This window comes from Gossypium hirsutum, chromosome D10 (assembly GCF_007990345.1).
Source record: "Gossypium hirsutum isolate 1008001.06 chromosome D10, Gossypium_hirsutum_v2.1, whole genome shotgun sequence".
Taxonomy (NCBI): Eukaryota; Viridiplantae; Streptophyta; class Magnoliopsida; order Malvales; family Malvaceae; genus Gossypium; species Gossypium hirsutum.
Genome location: NC_053446.1, coordinates 42,752,176 through 42,758,404, shown reverse-complemented (window position 1 = coordinate 42,758,404; position 6,229 = coordinate 42,752,176). Strand labels below are relative to the sequence as shown.

Here is a 6,229-nt window from a genome sequence, read left to right as displayed (position 1 = left end):
CCGAGCCAAGTCTCAAAGAGGCAATATCGACTTTGGTTTAACGAGTTTGGGAGTAAGCTACAATGGAACTCGGCAATCATGTAACAACCCGGTTTTGACTCTAATCGGACATAGTGGTTTCGGGACCACAAGTCTGAGTCAAAAAAATATTTTAATATTATTTTCTGTGTTTATTATGTGTGAATTTACTAGTGTAAAAATTCCGTGCTTTAATTTCGCCGTTTGAGTGTCCGATTAAATAAAAATGGATTAAATCGCGTAAAATAAAAATTTAATGGTTATTTTTAAAAAGGGGCTGAATAGTGGTTGTTCTTTTAATATGGAGGTTTAGTTTTGCAATTTAACCATTAAAAAGAATAGTGGGCGGCATTATGTGTATAATATATATAGTTTTTATATTAATTATAAATGTTATAATATATAGTATATTATAATATTATAATTAAACAAATAAAGACCACCATCATCTTTTATTTCCTTATCATCTATTCGAAACTAAGAAAAGAAAATAAAAGAAGAACAACCAAGCTATTCGGCCATCTTTGATGCTTGATTTAAGGTATGTTTGGTTTCGATTTTTGATGATTTTTACGTTTTTGTGATCGTTGCTTCGTGTTATATCTAGCCCATGCTTTAATTTTAGAATTTGATAGTGATTTTGAGACATGCCATTTATGAATACTTGAGCTTGATAATAGTTGATGATGAAATATGAAAGATATGTGATAGATTATAATGTGTGTTCTTGAATTTTTGATGAATTTAATTATTTTGGATTAATTTGTAAAAAAATATTTAATTGAGGGACTAAAAGGTGAAATAAATGACATGCAAGGATCTATATGGGTCTATGAAATATTCGGCCCTAACATAATGTGGGCAAAATTTATGTATTTTGTGTTTTGTGCAAAAATGGACTAAATTGTAAAAAGTGTAAAATGTCAGGGGCAAAATAGTAATTTTTCCATTTTTGTATTTTTGGATTTAATTGAATATTTTGATGAATAAAAAGGTTAAATTTAAATGTGTTTAGATCAAGAAACGAGGAAAACGGAATTGGATCGGGGGGAAACGAAAGTAGTCGAGTAGTCGATCGTGTCCGCTGATATCCGAGGTAAGTCTAATAGCTATTTAATGTTGTTAAATCGATATATAGGTATGTAAATGTATTGTATTTTGTTGAACTTAAATTTAAAGGCATATTGATTGAAATAAAATAAAGTATGAATGATATACATGTATTATTAATGTTTGAATATATATATAGGTTTATACTTATATAAACCTTTAAATTTAGTTGAAGTATAAACGATGTATAAGTATATACATGTATAAATTATTAGATTAATCAAAGATATGTATAAGGCATATATATATATGTATAAGGTTTGAATGATTATATAAGTACATTTATATATAAACTCTTGGATTTGATTTGTGGTATATGTATATTATAATTGTATATATATAGATTCGAATGAGTATGCAGATATATGTGTTGTGTATTGAATTTAGATATGTCATATATATATGTATAAGTTTATGTTTTGAAATTGAGTATGAATTTATATATTTATATGGTAGATTCGAATATGTATAAATGTACATGTATAATTTCTTGAATTGAAATTAGGTTTGGAATTATATATGTATACATGAAGTCAAATGTGAACGTATATGAAAATGTACAAGTTTTGTATTGAATAAATGGTATGAAATTATTAGCTTAGATTATTTTAATATGTTTGAATGTTAAAGACACATAGTATATTATAAGTTAAATCTTATGATATTAGTAGTAGAATCAAAAGTATGAGGTTATATATACAAATATGTTTTGGTTGAATTATTGAATTATCAAGTTAGATTTGGTGATGGAGATTTATATATCCATGTGTTTTAAAAATATAAGTAATGAATTTTGAGCTGAATCTCTATACATGGATTTTATATACTATATATATAGTTTGAAAATAAGATGTTTCAGACTTTACGTCTAGCAGGCTTGATGCCGGTGAATCACTTCAGACTTTATGTCTAGCAGGCTTAGCGCCGGTGAAATGTATCAGACTTTATGTCTAGCAGGCTTTGTGCCGGTGGAATGTATCGGTCTTTGTTTCAGCAGGCTTTATGCCGGTGTTTTATACAAGTCTCTATGTTATAAAAATCTTATGTGAGTAATAGTAAAAGCTAAATTATTCAGGTATGTGTTAGCCATTTGCTTAATTAGTGTTAAGGTAAGTTGATTGTTATAATTTGATAATAGTTTCAAAGGAAATATATAGTATGAGTTTACCATTTGAATATAAGCATGTTTTGACATAATGATTTATTGAATATTTGGCTTTGCTAAATATTTATGTGTATTTGGCCATATGGTTTGTTTATATGAAAATACAATGTGATTTTTTTATTATTATTTAAAGTGTTAGATGGTACGAAATATTAGGATATTTGGTTTATTTTATCTTAATGATGGAATAAGTATTATTATGCATTTATATATAAATAATTTTTTTTTTGCGTATAACTTACTAAGCTTTAATAGCTTAATGTGTGTTTGTATTTGTTTACTCTGTTTTATAGATTTTGGAGTCGCGTTACGAGCTCGGGGATCATCAGCATAGTCTATCACACTATCGACTGTCTTTGGTATTTTATAAATTTTGAATTCGAACCTATGGCATGTATAGTCTAGTTTATATGTTTAATTTTGGGATGTGTGAATTTGAGCCATGCGAAAATGGCTTATTCATTTTGGTTAAGTTTGGTTTTATGGTTGTGATCTATTTGATATATATATGATGTTTAAGCTTATGCAAAAATTTCAGTCATTTATATGGTAGTGTGATGTGTTTAGCATATTTATAAATAGTTTTATAAATTAGTATAGTTAAGCCTAATTTGAAAATAATATTTGTATTATATGTAGTATAGTTAGTAAAATGAAATGACATAAATGTTTGGATAATTGCTTGATTTATGATATTAAATTTTTTTCGGTAATGCCTCGTAACTCTAATCCGTCGATGGACACGGGTCGGGGTGTTACAAATCATGTGTTGGAGGGATCAACAAGTGCCCTTTACAATCTATTTCAAGCTGAATTCAACTTAGCTAGCTAATTCAGTTGCTAAGACTTAGACGATTTTAATTATGTCAATTATATTAACTATGTCAATTTTCCTATAGCTTTAATTACATGTCTGTTTCTTTGTTTATTAATTTCGTCTTAGATTGTACAACATTAATATTGTCCTATCATTTTACTTTGACTCATGTCTATTAAGTATGTTCTAATTAGGACGACATCAATGCATGTTTAATTCAGACCTATTAAACATGTTCATTTTCGGACAGACTTAATGCATGTTAGCGAGTCAGCCTTCTTAATGGTGTCTTAGTTTATTGCATATTTAATTTGTGTTTAATTTGTCTTGTTGATGTATTAATCAATTTTTTACTTTCTCTTAGTAAGTGATTTAATATGTGGCTGGACATTTATGCACTTTGTAGATTCACTGAAGCTATTTAATGAGGAACAATGCACCCGATTCTGCACGTACTTTGGAGCTGATGAATCCAATCTCCAAGGTGTCTATTCATCAAGGGAATGAATGTCCTTGAATTTAACTCTTAGCTGATCAGCCAACCTTTCAAAACCTGGTGTTCACACTCAAGTCCATTCCTTTCCAAGTGTTCACACTATTGACTGTTCAGGTGCCACAAATCCTTTCAATTGTTGTACATGCATTTGACATCTTCAAGAAAGCTTTAACTCCAGCTTTAAACACTTGATCGACTAAGCTCAATGTTCCCTCAGCTCAATCATTAAGTCAACTCATAGTGGCTGTTCGGAAACACCAATGGATAAAGCACCTAAAATTGTTCCGGGACACCAACGACCAAGCTGATCATTGAAGCCATTCATTGGATTGTTTCAGTTGAAAATTGTAACGCCCTAAAATTTTAATTTTGGGTATTTTGAATGTGTGACACAAAATATCTGTCTATTTTAGTGGTTATGTGTTTTGGGTGTGTTCGGGGGGTCCCAAGTTCAAGCTTGGACTTGGGCAAATTTTGGTATTTTTATGAATAAGTCCTATCTTTGGTCAGTAGGCTTATAAGTAAAAGTTGGCAAATAATTGACAAAATGGGCTTGCTGTTCTGGTGGATAAAGGAGTGTTGGTGTGAAGGAGGTCTTGTGTTTGAATCTTGGCATAGGCATTATTTTTGCTCGTGTGTCCAGGAGAGTTTGAGATGGATTAAAAATCTGAGTAGTGGATTTAGTGGGGAGTTGGATGGAGAGAAATAAGGGATTAGGGTGGTTATCAAATATTTTGTTTATTTTTTTCTTTTTCTTTTTACTTTCCCTAAAATTCCTCCACCCTCTTGCTATTTTTCTCTTCATTTTTGCCAATTTTTTGCTCTCTTTCACCCTTCATCTTGTTGATTTTTCTTTTCCCACACTGCCTTGTGTCGCTCCACATTTGTCTACGATCGTTCGGTAAGTTTTAGATAAGTGATTTGTCTCTGTTTGTTAACTTTCTGAAGTGTTTTGTTTATGCCAATTAGGGGAGGATTCAAGGGCTCGTAATCACCAATCGGAGTCTCAGTTTGTGTGGGAATTACTGTTTTTCGGTTGAAGGTAAGGTTTAGTCGCTTATGGGTTAAAACCTCGATACGAGTTTGATTTGGGATCACCTTATGTGAGCTTAAATTAGTGTTATTTATTCAATTATAGGATTTGGAGTGCTTAGAGACTGTTTTGGCATCAAACAAAACCAGGTGTGTACCTGAAACGCAGAAAATGAGATTCGGTGAGAAGCTGAAATTGCTTGCTGTTTGGACAATAGCAGTAGGCTAACTTTGAAAAATCACCATAAATTGTGTAAATCAAATTAGAGGATGAACAAAACATTAAAATAAAGCTTATTGATTCTAGTTTCTCATAGAATAAATAGTGTAAGTAATGTAATTGTAAATCGTGATATATAATAAGTTTTGTGAGACAATGTCAGAATGAATTCGGGTTCCCCTGTTCTGACTTTGGAAAATCATCAAAAATTGAAGAAGAAGAATTAGGGTTTAAAATTTAAAATTTAAAATTATTAATTAGTCTATTTTCAGTAGAAACAAATGATAACATCATCCAAATTTTGTACGAAGAGATAATTAATTTTTAGCAAAGAAAGATCGAAACTGTCAAACAGCAGAATAGGGGTAAGATTGAATATTTTACTGTACTTATTGGCTGAACCAAAAATTCTAAAAATTTTATGGTAGAAAGGTATATGAGTCTAGTTTCAAAAACATCCAGCAAACCTTAATTTGGAATTCTATAGCTCAAGATATAAATAATTTAGTAACAGTGACTGAAGTAGACAGCTTTGAAGGAACATATAAGTAAATACTGAAAACATATATGAATATTTAGCTAGCACGGGTTACATTAAAAATAGGCCACGCGGCCAAGGTGAATTTGGGCCGAGTTGGACACACGGGCAGACCACATGGGCGTGTGAGCCCATTTTCACTGAATTGATTGCTAAAGTTGCACGGGTCCCCTAAGTCGACTGTAAACCTACCGTAGGGTTGGTAAGCATCACTTAGACCCTTAATTGTACGAACTAACTGTTTGATTTATGTGTGTTGAGCATGATGATAGTATGCTTGTATACTGAACTAGTTATATGTACTGATGTCCTAAGATAGCATGTCATGACTTGTATATTGCATTGCATGGGGTTGGGTTAATTATATTTGGAGGAAGTGTACTGAAAGGCTCTTAAGCCTAATATACTGGCAACTCAACTATAAATTACTGTTTTGTGTTGTATTCAATACTACCTGGAGTGTAGGGATGGGTGGGTTGATTTGATCCCTACATGGAGTGTAAGGTTAGACGGAGATGGTGTGTAGATGCTGGTTGGGTAGGACTTTGTTATTGAATATTGCATGACTGCTACTGATACTGTGATGGTCTAAGGCCCTACTACATATTTGATACTGTATTGAGATGGGCTAAGGCCCAAACTATTACTGATACTGAAAAAGGGCTTAGACCCAGGATTGTTTTAACTGTGCACTGTGATTTGCTATTGTTTGTTTTCTGTGGGATTATAGACTGAGTTTTCGTAAACTCACCCCTTTTGTTTAAATGTGCATAGGTAATCCACAGATCTAGAGGGATTGGTACGACGGAGGACTCGGACGTGACCAAGATTTT

The 6,229-nt window shown here is 31.7% G+C and overlaps 1 long non-coding RNA gene across 1 annotated transcript; it reads left to right on the top strand.

Moving 5' to 3' along the window:
- The first annotated feature begins 459 nt into the window (after window positions 1–459).
- LOC121222254 (uncharacterized) lies at window positions 460–2,633 on the top strand. Its single transcript, XR_005919507.1, has 3 exons — window positions 460–559; window positions 1,034–1,114; window positions 2,587–2,633. It is a non-coding gene; the product is annotated as an uncharacterized lncRNA (long non-coding RNA).
- The last annotated feature ends 3,596 nt before the right edge of the window (window positions 2,634–6,229 follow it).